Genomic DNA, 11442 nt, shown 5'->3' with positions numbered 1-11442 from the left:
TCAGTATCTGCTTCCCTCAAGTACTCAAATGGAGACAGTCTTATTGGGTTCACTGGGTTCAATTACTGACAACACAATTCACTAGCCACCTGACCATAACCACACTGTGATTCAGTTTCCTCATCTGTAAAGAGAAGTTAAGAGAAGCACCAACCTCTTAGGTTTTCTGCGAGCATTAAATAAGATAACCCATGTATAGTGCTGAGCAAAAATGTCTAGCACATAGTAAGTACTCAATAAATATTAACTGAGATTGCCAGAGATGGTTATAAATCCCAATAGATAAATGCAAGCTATATGTAAATGCTACATAGTAAAATACCAAGTCAACAGGAATAAATCTCAGGTGGATCTTTAAAAGACTGAAGAATGACAAAAGCGGGCAGATGAGATGCAATTGTGGACAAGTACAAGGTAGTACTTGCAAATGAGATGGCTGATACATTCTGAGTCGTCATTTGTAATCAAGAAGCAGATGACCAGACTTCTGACTGATCTTTCACCATCTTCTGAGCACTTGCATACATATTTTCTCCCATGGTCCTCTAAGAGAGCCAGGCACACCACTGCAAAACTGCTTTAGGGGTCATCAGTTAAGACACTGGGGAAGGTCACCTAGGTGTCAGGGAAGAGAAGAGGATCAAGTAAAGATCAGGTTCTATGAGACTGGAGAGGAGAGATGGACCCCAGAGGGATTGTCAGGACATAGGGCAAACCAGATCTCTGCTAAGACTGTACGAAACCCTTCACTTTCCCCCAAGATTGAAACGTTTTATTTCAAATGCTTCTCCATGGTATCAGTGAGGAATTGCTTGTGGCCTCCAGGAACAGACAGCAGAGACCAGTGACTTCAACACTGAGTTCACTGGGGCAGTTCCAGGGCTGATATGGTGGCTGACAGTTTTCAAGCAACTGGATGCCTATCCTCTCAAGGTCACCTCATATTCCGCGACAGTTGCTGAAGATGCACTATGTCTGTGTTCCAGTCAGACAGCTGGAGGCAAAATGGAAAAGAGCAAAAAAGAGTGTGGGCTAAATGTCTTAGTCTTCTAGTTGCAAGGGAGGCTGGGAAAGGTAGTCTTTAGTTATTAGGAATATCATCATTTGGAATAGAATTAGGGTTCTGATACCAAAGGAAGAAGGAGAGAATGGAACTTAGTTTAATAGCCACTCTCAGTCTCAGAATTTGCAAGATTTGCATAGATCAGAATTTGCAAGATTTCTCTCCAAAGTCCTTCTCTTTGTAAACCCATGTTAATCATAGCTCAGATTTGGCCCAGATTTGATTATTTAAGGAAATTAAGATTTCCAACTCATAGTACAGGATAGGATAGGGTTAGGTACTACATTCACATCTTATAATAAAATTCTGGATCATACACAATTATCTGGCTTAGCCAAAAATGAATTTGCTAGAAAGATAACAGTAGTTCAGAGATTCTCCATGAGGTTTGGAGACCAGAATCAACACCCCAAATCCCACCATCATACTGGTCTGGTGAAGAAGCCACTGTGGTTACTGTTACCTCCACTGGACCCTAGGTAGGTGCTGGAGCTCCCCCTGCTGCCCCCACCAATGCTGGACACAGAATTCCCTTGCTAACTTATTGTTCTGCGATTTGATCTTGTTTCACCTACTGCTGTCACCAAAGAAGATCCTCCACAGTTCTTGCTTCTTTGTCACTGCCTCCCCATTCAAAGTTCAGGGTGGTTGCTTCTTATTGGCGGAGCTCAGGTCACATGGCCTTATTCTAGTTACAAGAGAAGCTGGGAAGATAAATGTCTGGAATTTCCAGTATCATCACTGAAGAGGAACTATGTCTTTCAACAGGACTCCTAAGTTGTAAAATTCCCCCAAATAAGAATCAAGTTCAGGGGCTGGGGATGTGGCTCAAGCGGTAGTGCGCTCGCCTGGCATGCGTTCAGCACCACATACAAACAAAGATGTTGTGTCTGCCGAAAACTAAAAAATAAATATTAAAAAAAAAAAAAAAGAATCAAGTTCAAGCTGGGTGCCGTGGATCACTCCTGTAATCCCAACCACTCAGGAGGCTGAAGCAGGATTGCAAATTCAAGGTCAGACTCAGCAATTTAGCAAGACCCTGTCTCAAAATAAAAAATAAAATTAAAAGGGGCTGGGGATTAGGTTCAGTGGTTAAGTGCCCCTGAGTTTAATCCCTGGTACCAAAATAAAATATGTTTTTAATTTAAAAAATATCAAGTTCTAGCCGGGTGCAGTGGCACACACCTGTAATTGCAGTGTGTGGCTGAGACAGGAGGGAGGCTGAGACGGGAGGATTGCAAGTTCAAAGCTAGCCTCAGCAATGGCGAGGCACAAAGCAATTCGTGAGACTCTGTCTCTAAATAAAATACTAAATAGGGTGAGGATGTGGGTCGACTGCCCCTGAGTTCAATCCCTGGTGTTGAGAGCCACAGTTTAGTCGGAATGACGCCTGGCATTTTGCTAGAGGGAATGGTTGAAAGGTGACCCTGCTCTGGGATTAGGGCAGATCCTCTGCAGGAATAGGGCGGATCCTGCTGGGAGGGCAGATCCTGCTGGGAAGGCAGATCCTGCTGCCTCGGGATCCCTCGGGATGCCTTTGGAATTCCCGTTGAGTTCTCGCGGGGGTTCCGGGAGAATTGGCGCGTGGAGCCCAGTGGAGAGAGTGTGTTCTCCGGAAGTGTGTGTAGAGTGCCGGTGAGAGTTCGGGAACAAAGAGTTGCTGTTTGAACCTACAAGGCTTTGTGGCAGCTCAGTAATTTTGTGCCCAGCCAGACTGCGGCACCCTGGTACCAAAAAAAAAAAAAAAAAGGTTTGATGTTGTACAGCCCATAAAATAATAAATATCCATTACAGGAATTTATAGACAGTCTTTTCTTTTGCAGTGCTGGGAATGGAACCCAGGGCCCTGCACATATCAGCAACTCTCTACCACTTCATTCCCAGGCCTCACTGTTTCACATAATGTATGTGCGAACAAACAGAAATTCAAAGAGTGAAGTCACTTGTCAAGGTCATGCAACTGGAAAAGACCAAGCTACGCACCTCAGAGGGCCAGTACATAAGGAATCTGGAAATTTCCTCTAGGGATCAGATTCTGGGGGTACCTTTGCAGCCCCACCCCTTTCCTGCCTTTGATCGGATACCCCATGGCCATCATTCCCTGGTCTCTGCCTGCCTCCAAGGTCTCCGGGGGAAGCTGTCCTCAAGGTCACATGCCTTCTGCCTTCCTCACACCATCCTGTCTTTCCAACCATTGACAACAGTTTGATATTAATGTCTGCTATGGACTGTTCATTATCCATCCTGTGATCCTGCTTGATCCTAGCCTCGCCTCTGATTTGAACAGACAGAGACTGAACTTCTGGGCTCAGGAGGAGAGGCCACAGGGACCCTTGACTCAGGAGAAGCCCTGGGACTGGTGTAGAGGCTGCTATATGGAGGACACAGAGTGACCTTCAGGAAGACTTTTGACTCCAAGATCTCTGAATTGCAGACTATGAGAATCATGCTCTGACTGGAAGAGAGCTTGGAGTTTTCAAATTTCTCTTGTATGAATCCTAAGACCATCCTCCTCTTTCCATGTCCACTGCCACCCTCCACCACCTAAGTCAACCACTGTGGTCTCTTGCTTGAACCATAGAACAGCCTCAGATTGTCCTCTCTGCTTCACAACTGCAAGCAGCTTTCCTGTCCACTGAGGACAACATCCAAAGTCCCTCTGAAGTCAGGTCCTCTAGCCTCCTCCTTCTCCCCACTGGTCCTAATACCTACCTGGTTTCTGTCTAGAAGTTGTACATTGACTGTCTCCCTTTTATGGTGTGAATATAGTTTGAGTGTGTTCCTTAAGGGCTCCTGGCTGCAAACTTGGTGCCTAGTGTAGCAAGGCTTGGATGTGCTAGAAGCTTTCAGAGGAGGGAGGGACCTAATGGAGGGAAATCAGGACATTGGGGGTGCTGCCCTCAGGAGAAGTTAATACTGGTCTTGAGGAGCGAGTTAGTTCTCATGAGAACCAGTTGATATAAATAAGTCTGGATCTTCCATCGCTTCTGACTATCTGCCTTGACATATGATCCTTTTTATACCAGTCTCACCATGATGCCATCTTCCATGATGCTTTTGCCAGAGGTTGCCCAATCTTGAACTTTCAGCCTCCAAAACTGAGCTAAACAAATCTTTTTTCTTAATACATTGTTCAGCTTCCAGCATTTTGTTATAGTAATGGGAAATGAGAAACATACCCCCTAATTCTGTCACTATCCTTGCCCTCTACATGGCTGGCTTCTTTTCACCACTCAGGTCTCTGCCCAATGTTGACTCCTCATAAAGGCCTTTCTGTCCCACAGTCAGTGAATAACCCCTTGTCCTGCTTTATCTTATCTCTAGCTCTTCTCACCTTCTTAAATCCTCTCACTTTAAGGGTGTAGCTCAGTGGTAGAATGTGTGCCTGACATGCACAAAGCCCTGGATTTGATCCCTGGCATGTACATTTGCATTCATGCACACCCACTCGTGCACACACACACACATGCACACACAAAGATCTTGCTTATTTCTTTACTTGCCTTTTTGTTAACTATCTCCCACAACTAGAATATAAATTCATCAAGAACAAGGGTACTGTAGATTGAATCTTAAATGTCCCCCAGAGGCCCACATGTTAAAGGCTTATCCCCCAGCTTGGCACTACCGAGAAGGGATGGGGCCTAGCGGGAGTTGTTAAATCACCCAGGGCATGCCCTGGAAGGGGATTATGGGACACTGGTCTCTACCTCTCTGATTTGCTTCCTGGCTGCCATGAAGTGAGTGGTTTCCTGTGCCATGTGCCCCCACTGTGATGTGATGCCTTGCCATAGGCCCGAAACAATAGACCAACTAGTAGAAAATGAAACCTCCTAAACTGTGAGCCAAAATAAACCTTACCTCAGGCATTTTGTTACAGTATCAGAAAGCTGGCTAATCCAAGGGGCTTTACTGTCTTTCACACCACAGTATTCTTGACAAGAATAGTATTTGGCACATAGTAGATGCTCAATAACTATTTGATGAAGGCATAAATACTTGACTAGGTTATCTTATAACAGTGCTGAGAGAAAAACAAACAAACATCCTCTTAGTCATCAGGAATGTGGTCATATCCACCATCTAGGACTGAAGGGAAACTGCCCACAGACAGGCAGCAAGCTGGTAATGGAACAAGTCTTCTATATCTTCCTTCTTTCCTTTTTCCATGTGTCTGTAGGTGAACATGGCAGAAGAGATCAGGACAATGTATGCAGAGTGTTTTTCTTTTCCTTTGAGAAGCTAAGGAAGGGTTAATGCTGAGGAAGGAAGGGCACAGAGGGGTGTGGGTGCTGAAAAGTGATGGAAGATGTTCTGCTGGGATGAGACCCCCGGTCAGCTACTGGGGGCTCCTGAAGGTGAGTGATAGGCAACAGGGCCATCTGCACAGTTGGCTGAAGGCATTACCAAATCTGTTCCTTCCCTCCCACTTCCTGAACTAACCCCTAGGAAAATTCTACAGGATACAGATTACTTCTCAGGCTTTAGGAGGAAAAACCAAGCCTAGGTGTTTGAGGTAAGAGATTCTTAACAGCCCTGAGTTTGGGAGATTTTCCCCAGCCTTGACCTCAGCAGCCCATCCCAACACCTCTTCCTTTCTTCCCTCCCATCCTTGTGGGGAAGGATGGTATCTCAAGAACTGGGGGGCATTGCTTGTCTCCCTATATCCAAGATCCCTTTGTCCACTGGAGGCCCTAATTCCATCTTCAGGAAAACAAGGATGGAGTAGATTTGGACTCCAACTTGGCCCTTGGCAACTGTGTGTTCTTGAGGTCACCCACCCTCTCTGAGGTTGCCTTCTGGCTTGAAAAATGATAATGGGGAGGCATCACTGAGGCCATGTCAGGAAGTCCAGACTTGTTCAGTGTGTGTAAGTTAAATGTGAAGGGGCTGGAGGGCAGAGCTCAGCTCAGTGGTAGAGTGCTTGCCTAGCATGTAAGGCCCTGGGTTCCATCCCCAGTGGGGGTGGAAATTCCTCTTGGTTGTCTCTCAGTTTCAACCTCTGTATTGTACAAGGGAAACAGAATACCTGGTCAAAAGTCTGATGATCAGGCAAGGAGAGCACAGGACTGGGCCTAGGGAGAGAGTCCAGAACAACCAAAGGTAAAGTTTACCCTCCAGGTATGAGCTCCCAGCACACAAGAGCATTTAAAAAGAAAAAAAAAAATTCATGGGTGACAGATTCCTAATGGGATTATTGATTCAAACACAGATCCTTTCTCTTCCCTGCATTTTTTAGCCCCTCCCAAAAATGTGTTGCTGCAGACTGGCTAGGGACTCAGGGAGGAGCAGCTGGGGGATGATTTATCTGCAGCTGGTGCAAAAAATGACCAGCAAAGAGGCAAAGGAGAGAGCCAGCATCCCCCTCTTCCCTAATCTTCCCTCCTCAAGAGAGCTTTAATGTCTTATTTGTAACAAGGGGGACAGAACTCCTGACCTATTAGAGAAGTTGAGTGAATTACTTGTGGCCATTAGTAATAATAGTAAGGACCACACTCTAACCAGTCCCCAGGGCCACGCTCCATGCTAAGTGCATCAATGTCATCTCCTTCAACCACTGGCCCATGTTCCAGGAAGGCAGGTCTATCTTGTTTCCTGCCGTATTGCCAATGCCAAGTCCAGTGTCCTCCTGCATGTTGGTGTTGATGAATGCTCATGAGGGTGCCGCAGTCTGGCTGGGCACAAAATAACCGAGCCGCCATAAGGCACTTGTGGGTTCAAAATAGGAACTCCTTTATTATCCGAGCTCCCGCAAACGCCACCCACAAGGCCCTTCCAGCAACACCACACACCGGAAATCCCTCTTCTGGCACTTCCCCAACCAATGAAAACTCTCCAGGAATCCCCCGGGAGAAATCCAAAGTAGGTGAGAACACCAAAGTAGCAGGCTGAGGTGGACAGCAGGGGTCTAATATACAATTGAATACACAGCTTAACATAACCATCATCATCTCAATGGCTCGCTGGTGTCACCTCTCTACCACTCCCTTCTGGCACAAATGCCAGTCATTCCGACTCGGCTGTGGCTCTCAGCAGAGGGTTTTATTTTTTCATTATGGACCCTCATGGAGTAGCCTGATTGACTGCTTTCAGCACTGTGCATTTCTAATCTTAGTGCAGTTCTAAGGGGTGGGTACTTCCATTATTCTCACTTGATAGGTGAGAAAATTGAGGCACAGAAAAGTTGGATAGCTTTCCCAAAGTTACCAAGCAAGCGACAGCAGTAGTCTGAACCCACTGTGGATTATAGATCATGTCCTGTGCTAAGTCAGGAGGTCAGGAGATGTTCACAAGTCCAGTGCAGGCTATTTTTTAGGTAAGAAATCAAAAGTGGCAGGTGTGATGGCTCATGACCATAATCCTAGCAACTCAGGAGGCTGAAGTAGGAGGACCATATATCCCAGGCCAGCCTAGGTATCTTAGTGAGACTCTGTCTCAAAATTAGAAATAAGAGCTGGGGATATATCTCAGAGGTGGAACACTTGTCTAGCATGCATGAAGCTTAAAGTTCAATCCCCAGCACCATCACAAAAATTAAAATTAAAAAATTAAAAGGACTGGGATGGTGTTGTGGCTCAGCAGTAGAGCGTTTGCCTAGCAAGTGCAAGGCCCTGGGTTCATCCTTAGCACCACATAAAAATAAATAAAATAAACGTATCCAACTACAATTAAAAAATAAATAAATAATATAATAAAATAAAATAGAAAGGGCTGGGGATGTAGCTCAGCACCTCTGGGTTCAATCCCCAATACTGGGGAAATAAAGAAAAAGAAGAAATTAAAGCTGAGAAAGAAGTTTAAATGATCGACCCAAAGCCAACCTGAAATTTGGATCCAATGTGACCAAGCTTAATACTTCTGAAAGGCTGTGATTTACTTCACCCCACCCCTAGCCCAAGCTTTGGGGCACACAGTTTCCTGTAGGGCTCCCCCATGCTCCATAAGTAACTTGAGTCTGGCAACTGTGGAGAAAGAACAATGACATCCCCAAGCTCAGAGACAGTACCTCCACAGGAGGCTGTCTGGACTCTAGTTCCCAGGGTAGGGCTGGCTGCGGGCTGAGCCTGGGCCCTCTCTCTACCTGCAGCCTCTGACAAGGGTGCCTCTCAGAGAGCCTGGGGCTATTGAAAAACCAGCCTCTACCTCAGAGCAAAGCCTGTCCAAGGAAGGGACATTACCTTTGTCCTTAGAAAGACCCACAGAGCACTCCTAGGCACATCCCCACCCTGCTAAGTGGTTTATCTACAAATAACAGGAGAGATCTGCTGCGCCAGGTGTCCCTGACTTAGTCAGGCTAGCTGGGGATCCATAGCAACCCCCTAGCAGCCACCAATCAGCATGAGACAGGGAAATACCTGGGATGCCAGATGACCCTCCCACTAGTTTATGGTGGTTGAGAATGTGTTTGGAAACCACGTAGTTCAGCATGTACACTCCTCTTGGCTTAAAACAATCAGTTCAAATAAATCCCCCTCTTGTAGTAACCAATCACCCCTACCCAACTTGTTCCCACCAGTGAATGTGCTAATCATGTTTTAGAGTTGTTATTTGATTTTCCCGCGGTGTGTGATGATTTGCTAAGAGATGCTGTGATGTATGTGGGGATCCCTGCCTTCTCCAAAGAATGTATAAAACTGCTGCAAACCCTGGGCTCGGGGCCTCTCAGCGTCACCAGTTGCTGTGTGTGCGCGCGCAGAGGACCGAGCTAGCTCGCAATAAACACCTCTTTGCTGCTTACATCGATCTTGGGTCTCTGGTGGTCTTTTGGGGGTCCCGAATTCGAGCATAACACTATCCCTTGTGGCAGTCTCTTGTGGCAGAATGGTGACTGACCCCTTGGATTGGGAACCGGCAGCTTCAAACATGGGGATTGGTCAAGAGATTTTTCATCCTCATCTCCTGGCAAGAGCCAACATCATCGCTCACACACTAGTTTTCCATCACTCACGTTTTGCCCATCGGCTGGCATCGGGTTCATCATGGCTGTCTTGTGATAAGTCAGGGACATGACAGATGCCATTAACATAACATCCCCATCCATCCTCCCAGGGTAGGCTGGTATGGAGAGAGGCTGAGAGAGAAAGATGAAGTCAAAAGGGAGCAGCTTCTGACATCAGATGGTTGTGGATGTCTGACCTCCGCTGCTTATTTGCTAGGTAATCTCTCAGGAAACTTAAGTTTCTGTAGCTGTAAAATGGGGCCAGAAATGCCTCTGTGGCAGGCAAGGACACCATTCTGCATAGCTCCAGAGGTACCATTTACATTGTCTATGGGAGTGGTGCCACTTGGTACCCAACTTCATAGAATACAAGGTGAAGGTGCCTCAAGACTGCATATCCCACATCTGCACCTTGCAAGTGAGAATTGCTAAGTCAGTTTTCAGATGCGGAGCCAAGGTGCTGTCGGGCTGTTGTGAGGACCAGAGGTCATACCAAGGAAAGGGGCTGGGGCCATGGAGGTACACTGGCGGGCATGGCATTATTATGGGTTAACAGAGTGAAAGGCTCCCCTCTTCTACGTGGCTCCTGCACTGTAAGCCCCTGACGAATTCCAGCTCTCATTCACCAGAGGGGATGCAGACTCACCTCACCACAGCTCTTCAGCAAGTTCTCCATTTAACCTCCTGTAGGGTTTCTTCTAACCTCTCAGTCTGGCCCCATGGTGGCCACAGAGGATACCAGACACCCTGGCATTGGGCGGAGGATGGTTACAAGGTTTCCCTCTATGTGGGGGTTTATAGCTGACTGGCCAAAAAAAAAAAAAAAAAAAATCCTGAATAGAATCTCTTCTCAGCCTGGGTTTCTAACCTCTGCCCAACTCTTTACCTCCCTTCATAGCATGTTTTTCAGTCAAGAAACTTTTATTAAAACCTAGAAGGCTGGATATGGTGGCACATACCTATAATCCCAGCAGCTTGGGAGGCTGAGGCAGGAGGATCATGAGTTCAAAGCCAGCCTCAGCAAAAGTGAGGCACTAAACAACTCAGTGAGACCCTGTCTCTAAATAAAATACAAAATAGGGCTGGGGATGTGACTCAGTGATCAAGTACCCTTGTGTTCAATCCCTGGCACACACCACCCCCTCCCCCAAAGGAAAAAAAAAAACACCCTACTATATTCAAGGAACAGTGGAGAGAGGAGTCCCAAGACAGGCAAGACAATTTCCAGCCTTAAGAAAGTCACAGCAGAGCTAGAGGTGGCCCATGTGGGACCTCAGGGATACATTGCAGCTTGTGCAGTGTGTGTGATGGGCATATTCACCTTCACTAATGGCACTTGGACCCTGTTCTCCTCTGAGCCCTCAAGCAAGAGCACCATGGAAGCCAGTAGCTACACTGCCATATCTAGAATTCAGGCGTTCCTCCTCCTCTCCATCGGAGGGTCCCATCCAGTGGTCCCATCCTGTCGAAAGCAGTTTTCTGCAGTCTCCCGCTGCTTTCAGCTGGCACCACTGGCTGCCCTTCCGGTGCAGGAGGTGATCACGGGGTCTCCATCAACTGGGGAAAGCAGCTCCCCTTCTAATTGCCTCTCACCCCTCCCTTCTCCCTCTTCCTTCACATCAACAGTCCCAGCCTCTTCATTCTGTTTGCTCAATGAGCTCTGAAGTACAGCAGGCCCTTTGCCTTGTCTGTCTGATTTACTGCAGAACCCTTAGGTCCTCTAGCTCAGAGCTGGTAGGTGCTCTGTACATATTAGTTGAATGACTAGGTGGCAGAATAAACGAAGACCACTCTTCATGCTTACTCTAGGAAGATGTTCAGAAGTCCATGGTCCTTCAAAGAAGTCTTCACAGCTTCTGTTTCCCACCAGAGAGCCCTTGTCCTTATGCATTCCTTCATTGGGTCTGTATTTATTGAACAGCTCTCCTGAAGGAGGCATTATAACCTGTGCTGGGGAGACAAGCCTTGACAAGTCCTCCAACAGTTTCCTTCTCCACATCTTGGCCCCTTCTTTTATCCCCATTGCCACCACACTGTCCAGAGCCCTCACCCTTCCCTTGTCCCCTTTTACACAGGCGTCTTCAAATTGGGCCTGTTTAAGGCTGCTGTTCGTCCTAAGAGTTAAGGGAGGGAGGAGGTCTCCCAGTTTCTAGTTTATGCCTTTAGCCCATCCTCCCACCCGACCCCAGGTACCTGTCCCCAGGGACAGGTCCTAGCCAGGATGTGCTCAGAACCCTTACCCACTCTGCCTCCCGGAAGAATCCTGGATTCTTATTTTACCTCTGCCCCTGGGGTCCCTGCCCTAGGGCATTCTGCAGAGCCCACCAGCACTCAGACCCGCAGCGCCCTGGCCCCTCCGCGCTGCCTGCGGCGGGAGCTGCCAGCTTTTTGGAATTCCTAATCGCTCCTGGCCCCGGTGATTGGCTGTTCAGCTCTGACC

The sequence above is a fragment of the Callospermophilus lateralis genome, chromosome 3 (assembly GCF_048772815.1).
Source record: "Callospermophilus lateralis isolate mCalLat2 chromosome 3, mCalLat2.hap1, whole genome shotgun sequence".
NCBI lineage: Eukaryota > Metazoa > Chordata > Mammalia > Rodentia > Sciuridae > Callospermophilus > Callospermophilus lateralis.
The sequence above is the reverse complement of the archived record's forward strand: the minus strand, read 5'-3'. Positions refer to the sequence as shown.